Consider the following 9,801-nt stretch of genomic DNA (forward strand, 5'->3'; position numbering starts at 1 on the left):
TTGCTAGAGAATCTTTGCATGCTTCCAGCCTCTTTATAAGAGTAGATAAAAATAGAGGTTGAATTAATTATAGATAAATAATTGTATTGGTCTACGTCAGTGGTGCTCAACTTTTCCAGTCATGCCCCACCCCCTTTATCAATAATGGAATCTGTCCGTGCCCTCCCTCCAATTACTGCATAGCTAAGGCTTCCTCAGCAGCAGAGCTTGGGTTGAAGGCAGAAGTAGGGGTGGAACTGGGGATGATGGGGGGGGGGGGGAAAGAGCTGGGGCTACAGGCAGAGAAGGAATTAAGGCGACCTGCTCTGGGGGCAGAGAAGGCGTGAGAGTGGAGCTGGGTCTGGAGATGGAGCAGGACTGGAAACTGAACAGGGTTGAAGGTGCAGGTGGTCTTGGAGCAGTGTGGGGCTGGAAACATGGTGATCCCTCTGTGCTGTTTCCACCCCGCCCCAAATGTTCCTCCATGCCCCCCCAGGGGACAGGCCCCCACACTTTGAGAACCACTGATGTATGTACAACAGAGAAATACTCCTAGGTGTCAGCTATAAGACCCAAGTCCTGAAAAAGTTGATTAAGATATCAACTAGTTTGCAAAAAGCATGTACAGTACTTGGCTAATAGCTCCACCTGCTGCTTGATGGGTAAACTACACTATCACTATTACGGGGAGCCATGTTCCTTCTCCCTTTCAGGTAACATGCTGTCATGGTAACTGCAACTCCTGTATGTAGAAATGCTGCACATGTGGGTGCAATACCAGGAGTGTGAGTAGACATTACATATCTTTATATTCTGAGCAGGGTGTGGAAGGGGTGGAGAAAGGTCAGACTGAAACTTCCTGTCTAGGGAGAAAAAAGACACAGGCATACTGCTCTGGGGTGGGCTAATTGAAGCTCTAGTGAGGATCCAACAGAACTGTTGGTTAGGTTTGTTGAGGCTTGTTTCTTTTCATAAATATCAACTCTGCTTTATTATAAATATTGTAGGGTATAACAGGCTCTGCCTATTCAGAGGCAGAATAGGACCTAGTGCTGCAGCAGCAATGCCTACGTTCTTTGGCAACTCTAATTTATGATTGTCATGAAATGTCCTCCATTCCCATCTGCCATCTTTTTCTGTACATCCATCTAAGGCTCATCGATTTTTATATCTGTTAGTTCTTTCAACTATCGCTCTGTTTTTGAAAATGTTTTTGTTCCCCCCCCCCCCCCCCCACCCCCACTAACTTTTCCAGGCAGCCTGGCTGCATTTTGCTGACTTTTGGTTCCTGTGATGTTGGCCAGCCAGCCTGGATCAGAACCTCTTCCTATTCCCCTGTATAATAGGGAAGGGTGGAGCTTCCATTCACCTGCTGAAGCTGGCTACTCCTAACTGCTATGATGCTGTCCGGGAAGCTCAACTTGACATCTTACACTCTTGGTTCGCTTGGCTTCCTGGCTGCAAGTTAGATTCCTGTTCTGGTTCCCCAACTTTCTGCTGCCTGACTCTGTTTGACAGTACAGAGAGAGAGCATACGCTGTAATCTGTTTAACTTCCCATTGTCATGAAATCTGGAGAATAAGAGGCAGCTGCAAGAAGAAAACAATATCAGATGCATGGCTGCAGTAAAACAGCAAATGGTGTGACAAATACTGAATTCCTTGGCATTTTTGAATCTGAGTTCACAGGCCTCCAGATTGAGATGAATGAGGCATGTCACCCCACTACACTTAAAGCTATTGTTGCAGGCTGTCTGTTCACTCAAATATATTACTGCTTCAGTTTAATCAGTTAACCTTCTAGGTTTTTTTTCTAACCATGAGGGAAAGAAAGACTTGGGAACTTCAATTCTCGTTTTAGAGTGTAATCTGCAGCAAGATGTAAATTCAGTGGCCGTGGAAATCACAGGGCTCTTGAGGATCAGCCAGCATATATGGTAAAAGGCTATAGAATCTTTGTCTTATGGGAGCTTAAAACGGTAACTTCTTGCTTTTTCCTCATCTAGGACTTAAGGCAAAACCCCTTCTGCTAATGTCTTGTTAGCTAAATCATAGCGGCTGGAATTAGGGCCAACAGTCTACATGCTTGCTTTTAAATAGATGCCCGTTTGGGATGGGGACAATGAAAAGTTTAGGCCAAATTGTCCATGATGGGCAATCTTTCCTCCTGACAATTGAACTGGAATACTGCTGAAATGCACTGTGACATTACAGACTCCGAAAGGTGACCTACCAGGGAGAGGAAAAGGCACGTACCCATTCTTTGCTGTTTTATTTTGTAAGAAGACTTTTCTTAAACTTGTCTCGACACTAAAAAATTGATTTGGTCTATTCAGAAACTCATGGATAATTGGAGAACTAGGACAATTACAGGAGTAACAACTGAGCAGTTGAGAAGTTAAGATTTTTTTATTGGATTGTGTAAATCTGTGCCATTAACCTTTTTAATCCCAGTGCCTAGTATCCTTTCTCCCAGATGTTTATCTCTAGATCCAGAACTCTGCAAAATTCTCGCAAAATTCACATTCGAGTCTTCCAGCAAAACTAGGAAAAATCATAGGAATATGCTCCTGATACAAAGCTTAAACTTCCTGAAATAAACTAAGGTTGTGTTTTATGCGTCAAAAGCAGAAAAAGTGTAACTTTATCTTCCCTTGCAGGTGATTTTGTAGCTGGACCTAAGAAATTATTAGCAATGAAACTTGTTAGTTTCATTTCTCTCTCTTTCAGGGTCCACTTGACAAATCAAAAACCTCTCAGTGGCGCCAAACTAGTTTGTCTAAACTAGTGGAAAAGTGTCTAAAGTATAGCAATATACTGCAAGATGTACGTAATAGACGGTTAGTAGATGACTGATTCATTGAGAGGCAAAAGGCTGAAAATGCCTTCAGCCACCTGAGAAGTACCCCAGTATCCATTGAATTAACGTATAATGGCTATTGCAGTTTAAAGTATTTTTTCTGAATACTGCAAAACATAAGAACAATGAAAGTGTAAAAAAAAAACCAGGGAAAGATGTAAACATCTGTTCTAAGTCAAATTACACTCTGTAAAGTTACCTTTAACTAAATGGATTACATTTTTTAGCCTTATGGTTCAAGTTAACCTTCTGAATGTAAAGTGATGTAGTGTGGTCTTCCTGAGATCAAAGAAAAATGGCTCCAGTGCCTCTGCTGCTGCTCATGGTATTGTCAAGCAGCAGTAACAATGTGGAATTAAGTAGACTCTGGGTACTTTCAGTGTTGCGGTTCAGAATCTTGTAGGAACTAGCAAAAATGGCAGTTTTCATTTTCACTCTGCTTACAAAGCCATGAGTTGTGGCTGGTACTGGAGACATTCAAAAGGCTGTGGAAAGATAATGTAACAGACTCCCTTTGCAACAGTGAGAAGGCTCTGAAGCTTGGAAGGGAAGGTTCCTCTCAGCAGCTGCAATGAGAGCTTCATTCCCTTGGTACAGGAGTGGCCAACCTGAGAAGGAGCCAGAATTTACCAATGTACATTATCAAAGAGCCACAGTAATATGTCAGCAGCCCCCCATCAGCTCTTCCCGCTCCCAGTGCCTCCTGCCCACCGGCAGCCCTGCTGATCAGTGCCTCCCACTCTCTCCCGATTCCTTTGAGATCCTATAGGTATAGCACGATCACCTGTTTTGTGGCATGCAGGAAGCTCTGGGAGGATGGGGGGAGCAGTGAGCACGGCAGGCTCAGGGGAAGGGACGGGAAGGAGTAGAGTGGCGGCAGGGCCTGTGGCAGAGCCAGGTGTTGAGCAGTGAGCACCCCCGGCACACTGGAAAGTTGGCGCATGTAGCTCCAGCCCCGGACCGCATATTAACTTCTGAAGAGCCACATGTGGCTCCAGAGCCACAGGTTTGCCACCTCTGCCTTGGTAGTATCCCCCTCTGTAAAGCATGTGTTTAGGTATTGATCTTGTGTGCCTAGAAAGTCAAACTTCTTTTTTCAGAGCCAGCATGGGGATTGACTTTCAGAGTAAAGGCCTCTTTTCTGAAAACTCCCTGCCACTTCAAATTAGCAGCTCTGGTATTTTATTTGATTTCAGCTGCTTCCTTATCTTCAAAACACAGCCCAGAGACAAGAAGAAACCTTCTTCCCCAACACCCCCAATTTGCACTTGCTAGCAGAAAATGGGCAAACAGCATCTGAGAGGGGACCAATAACGAGATAATTATACTGTTTTTCTTCACAGCCACTGGCATCTTCTGGTTTGAGTCCTGATTTGGTTAGAGGCTGGCTTAAACAGATTTTGAGTCACCCAGGTCCAGTAAGAACTATGTCCGCCCAGAGCTAGGTGTTATCTTTTGCATCCTGATGGCAATGCACTGTAAATCTCAGTATTGCCCCCGGATGTATTGCCTACACAGGCAACAGGAAGATTGACAGAATAGAACCTTGTGGTACCTTTTATATAGGAGAGAGCTGTCATGGGGGGGCGGGTGTTTTCCTTCACACTGGATCCTGTTGAAGATCTCTGATATAACTTTGATGCTACATTAATTTAGTATTACTTTGATCCTGTTCCCTCAAATGTTTGGAGTTCATCTTCCAGAGAAATGAAACAAAATAAAGGAAGTAACATATAAAATATTATTTACCACAGCACTGAGGCTTCTCTTACCTTTTTGCTGCTTTTCCCGTAGATGCTTGGCATACTTTTGTTCTTTCCCTGCTGTTTTTTCCCCCTCAGTTGAAGATAACTCCTTTTGACAATCCAAAAAAGTATTTTCTTTTTTATAGTCTCATTTCGCTCCCTTTTCTGTAGCTGTGTAGTTTTAGGTGGGACATAAATCACAGCAGGAAAACCATAAGGGATGTCTAGCCCCTTTCTCCAATTATAGCGGAAGGCTGTTATGGAGGGACAAATGGCTTGAAAGAAAAACACAGAAGAATAATGGGGTGTGGGGGAAGAAGGAAGATCTACTACACCAGCACCCTTGTCTGTAAATCCGATAGATGTGTACCTTGAAGAATCAAGGAAGTTTCTCTTATGAAAAGAGATGAAAGAGGAGTGCCCAGTCCTTTCTGTGTAACACCATTGAGGAGAAATACTTAATCATGTACAGTAACACTTATTTCCTGTGAATATGAAATTAATGGCAGAGACACCTGTAGGAAACAAGCTGAGGTTGCTGGTTTCTACTTTTGCATTTGATAGCTACCCTGGGTCAAACTGTACTAGAAACTGAGGATGTACCTAAACTGAGGATGAGTTTCCATACAGCTACCTCATGTCTGCTAGGTATCCCAATTATGAAAAGTTATCATTTTAAAGACTACAGAAGTAATTGCATCTGGATGTTTAAAGGAGAGCTCTAGCCTAAAAGGGTTTTGGAGGGCTCTGGAAGTAGAGTAGACAAACTAACAAAACTCCATTGCTGATTTCCATTAAATTTGACTACCATTCCATGAGTTTGCTTAGAGAAACTTGAACTAGTTAATAGCCAGGCACAAAAAGATGAGGATCCTATGGGTATATCCAGTGAAATAGCTAGTCTTGCTGTCGCAGTCTTATGGGAAGCTATGTATAGAACATTCTATAAAAGTTGTCTTAGTTCATGCACAATGATTGCATTGTATTCAGTTTTCTTGATATAGCAATATTTGTTCCTTGGCATGCAAAAATCTGAGTAAAAATGCTGTGGGGAAAATGTCCTCTCAATCTATAAATGCTTACTTTTATTGAAAATGTTTAAGGGACTGCATTCATGGGGCCATTACACACATACACTGACTTTTTTGCAGGTGACACTCTACAACTTGGTCTGGCACTAATTCTTGCTGTGTTGCTACCTATTTCTAACAAGTATTTGGTTTGTACAAAAGGCTCAAACAGTCAAGACTTATTTCTTTTTGAGGTCTTGGATGTTGTGCTGCTGCTCTCTCAGATTTTAAATTTACCCCTTTGTGGGGGTGAGGCTTAAGGGAATAATTTAATGATATTTGACCAGGAAGTGACTGGTCACTGCATCATTAAGGATTCAATGTTGAGGATACTGCTTTCTTCCTTGACTCTTGTTGACTGGGACAGGTGAGGAACCAGGGATGGATGAAGAGTTTAGGACTCAAATAGTAGAGTCTTGGGGGTGGATCCTGGGTCTGGAAAGGCAGGAAGGTTGGGGTGAAGAAGCAGAGGGGTCTGTGTGGAACAGATAGCACTGGGTTGGGATTAAGGGGGAAGCAGGATCTGCGGAAGCAAGAGACTGCTTTCCTCCAGAACCTGGAGTGGAACCTAAGACTCAAGCAGGGCCGGCTTTAGGCCGATTCAGCCGATTCGGCTGAATTGGGCCCCGCGCTGCAGCTGTTCACCCTGCCCCCAGCTCACTTCCCCCTCCTCCCCTCCCCTGCACGCCCTGCCCCCTCCCCTGATTCGCGGGAAGTCTGAGAGGAAGCAGGGGCGGGCTGGCAGCACAAAGTAAGCTGGGGTGGTGGGGTTGGGAGAAGGGCTCCGGGGAGGCGCGGCCTGTTCCCGCAGGCCCCAGCGGCTCCGGCCCGGTCCCCGCGGCTCGGGTCCCCCCCCCCCCCCCGCAGCTTCTGCGGCGCGGCTCGGGTCCCCCCCCGCGCGGCCAGGGTCTTCCCGTGTCCCCCCCGCGGCTCGGGTCTCCCCGTGTCCCCCCCCCCCCGCAGCGCGGCTCGGGTCTCCCCCTGACCCTCCCCCGTCCCTCCCCGCGCGGCTCGGGTCTCCCCCCTCCCCCCCCGCGGCGCGGCTCGATTCCTGGGGGCGGGGCTTGCAGCAAGCCCCGCCCCCAGGAATCGGGCCCCGCTTTTGCTAAAGCCGGCCCTGGACTCAAGTCTGTGTTCTGCTTTTGACAAATGTCTGAAACCCATTGGCAAAGTGTGTGTCAAGTCCTACTCTAGTGTTGGTCCACATTGAGAATGACATCCTCTACTGCTATCAGTTTCTCCAGTATCACAAGTGGCAGAGATCTATCTGGATCTAAAGCAGGGGCGGGCAAACTTTTTTGGCCTGAGGGCTGCATCGGGTTTCCAAAATTGTATGGCGGGCCGGTTAGCGGAGGCTGTACCTCCCCAAACAGCCAGGCGTGGCCCAGCCCCGCCCTCTATCCGACCCCTCCTGCTTCTCGCCCCCTGATGGCCCCCCAGGGACTCCTGCCCCTTCCAACCCCCCACCGTCCCTGTGCCCTGACTGCCCCCGGAACCCCCGCCCCTGACTGCCCCCCACCACCCCACCCAACCCCTCCTCTCATTCCTGACCCCCCCCCACCCCGGGACCCCCGCCCCATCCAACCACCCCTTCTCCCTGTCACCTGACTGCCCCTGGAACCCCTGCCCCTGACTGACCCATCCAACCACCCCTTCTCCTTGACCGCCCCGGAACCCCTGCCCCTGACTGCCCCCCGCTGCCCCATCCAACCTCCCCTCATTCCTGACTGCCCCCAGGGACCCCTGCCCTCATTCAACACCCCTGTTCCTGCTCTCTGACCACCCCGACCCCTATCCACACTCCCCTGCCCTCTATCCAACCCCTCCCTGCCCACTTACCGCGCTGCCTGGAGCACTGGCGGCTGGCAGCACTACAGCTGCGCCGCCCAGAGCAGCAGGACAGGCAGCCGTGCCGCCCGGCTGGAGCCAGCCATGCCACCATGTAGCACAGAGTACTGGGTCAGGCCAGGCTCTGCAGCTGCGTTGCCTCAGGAGCTCATAGCCCTGCCGCCCAGAGCATTGCGCCGGCAGTGGAGCGAGCTGAGGCTGCGGGGGAGGGGGAACAGCAGGGAAGGATCCGGGGGCTAGCCTCCCGGGCCAGGAGCTCGGGGCCAGGCAGGAGGGTCCTGCAGGCCGGATGTGGCCCGCGGGCCATAGTTTGACCAGCTCTGATCTAGAAGTTCCAGTCCTGTAGATAATTCCTGTGGGTCTCATGAGCCCCCTGATGGAATTTTTGCTTTTCAGTTAGCTTTGTGTTCTCTTTTAATAAAGAACAACCCAGGAAATCACTTGCACACAACTGCACTAAAAGAATATTAAGTTTGCAAAGTCAAACACTCAGAAGTTAGGAAATGCCAGAATTAAGGTTGGCTGTGCAAACTTAATTCGTCTGCCTTGTGCATCTGTATTGTGACTGTCTTTGATTACATGAGCATTTACTGCTTCTCCCACCTCTCTCCCAGGACTCCTCCTTCATTCAGTGCACAGGCCAAACCTGCTCTGAGAATGAATCAGGATTGTGAATGGAAGAAGGCTATAGGACCCCCTCCCTCACTTGTTGTCGATATTAAGGGTGCATGTACCTGTTGCAGATACTGGGATGACTTGCCCAAAAGGCCCATCCTCTCCTCTGAGAGGACAAAAAGGGGCAGGAGAGTGAAGGTCCTAGAGCTGAAATAGTGTGTGCTCTGTTTGTGGCTAGTGAGACAGGCTAGGCTAGGCCTGCCCAAAGTTAAAGACCTGCCCTCTCAGCTGAGGGAAATGAGCCATTGGACCTAGGTTGCATGTGAGTAATGGGGATAACCAGTGAAAAAACAGGGAAGGGAGTGAAGGTCAAAGGGCCAAAACTGTGTACCTGTGGTTCTGGGAGATAGATGATAGACCTAAGCCTGCCCAGAGCTAAAGGCCCTCCCCATCTACTGGAGGGAGGGGCAGGCCAGTGAACCCAGACCACAAGTTGCAGGGATCAAGAAATGGAAAAAATGATGGGAGTGAAGGTCAATGGACCAAAACTGTGTACTAAATGAAGCAGGGGACCGGAGGAAGGAAAAAGATGGTCTCGTGGTTAAGGCAATTGAATGCTACCTTGGGCAACGATTCTGTCCCTGCCTCTGCCACACAGGTGTTCTGTGTCATGCTAGGCAAGCTACTTAAACCACATGTTAAAAGTTTGGTCACTAACTGTACGCTCAATTTTTTTTTGCATGCTCAGCTTGCAACAGGAGTCTAATTTGCAAAAGTGCTGATCACTCAATTGTAGCTGAAGTCCATGGTAGCTGTGCTTTGAACATATGAGGTGCCATGTATTAAGTTTTATTTGGAAAAATTAGGCCCTAGGCACCCAAGCTTAGTGGATGCTTTTGACCTTCATTGTGATTCCATTTTCCCTGTGGCTAAAATGAGGATAATTAGATTTGACTAAATAATTGAGTTTAGTGTAGTGGGAGAACCTAAATAATCCATTTGTTTTGGTTTAAAACTGACTCTTTTTGTTTCTTGTCAAAATGAAAAACCAGAAAACAATTTGAAGTAGTTTTGACTTGATTCAAATGGACAATTTTCTAAACAAAACATTGAGTTGAATCAACACTTCTTTGGGAGAAAATCAGGGGGTTTTTTAGTTGAAACTATTCAAAAATTGGGGTTAAGTTGGTAAATAGTTTTAGTACTCTAAAAATGCATTTTTGATTAATTTGCTATTTGTTGAAGAACTTTGTGCAGCTCTTAGAATACCATCTCACTTCATGTGGGTGTTAATGTAGATTCACATTTGTGAAGCTCTCTGATACTACAGTGTTGAGTGCCATAGAAAAGCCCATGAGGAAACTAATAATTCATTTGTCAGAGCACTGTTTGAATGGTATGCAGTAAAAGCAAGGGGCCACTCATGGCTTTATGCTCTTTGAACAAAATACTGTATAGTTGTTCGTTCACTGAGTTCGATCCATTCTGTGTACTAAGTGAAGTTGGGGTCCTGTGGAAAATAGTATGTGATCATGTAATTAAAGACTGTATCATAATGTATAAACAGAAATGCATGCAGTTAAAGTTGCGTAGGCACCCTTAATTCTACTATTTAGCTTCTGAGTGCTTGACTTAAGATTGTTCTTTGAATGTGTTTTTTTTTTTCTGTTTAATATTGGGGGGGG

This window comes from Malaclemys terrapin, chromosome 2 (genome assembly GCF_027887155.1).
Source record: "Malaclemys terrapin pileata isolate rMalTer1 chromosome 2, rMalTer1.hap1, whole genome shotgun sequence".
NCBI classification, from domain to species: Eukaryota; Metazoa; Chordata; order Testudines; family Emydidae; genus Malaclemys; species Malaclemys terrapin.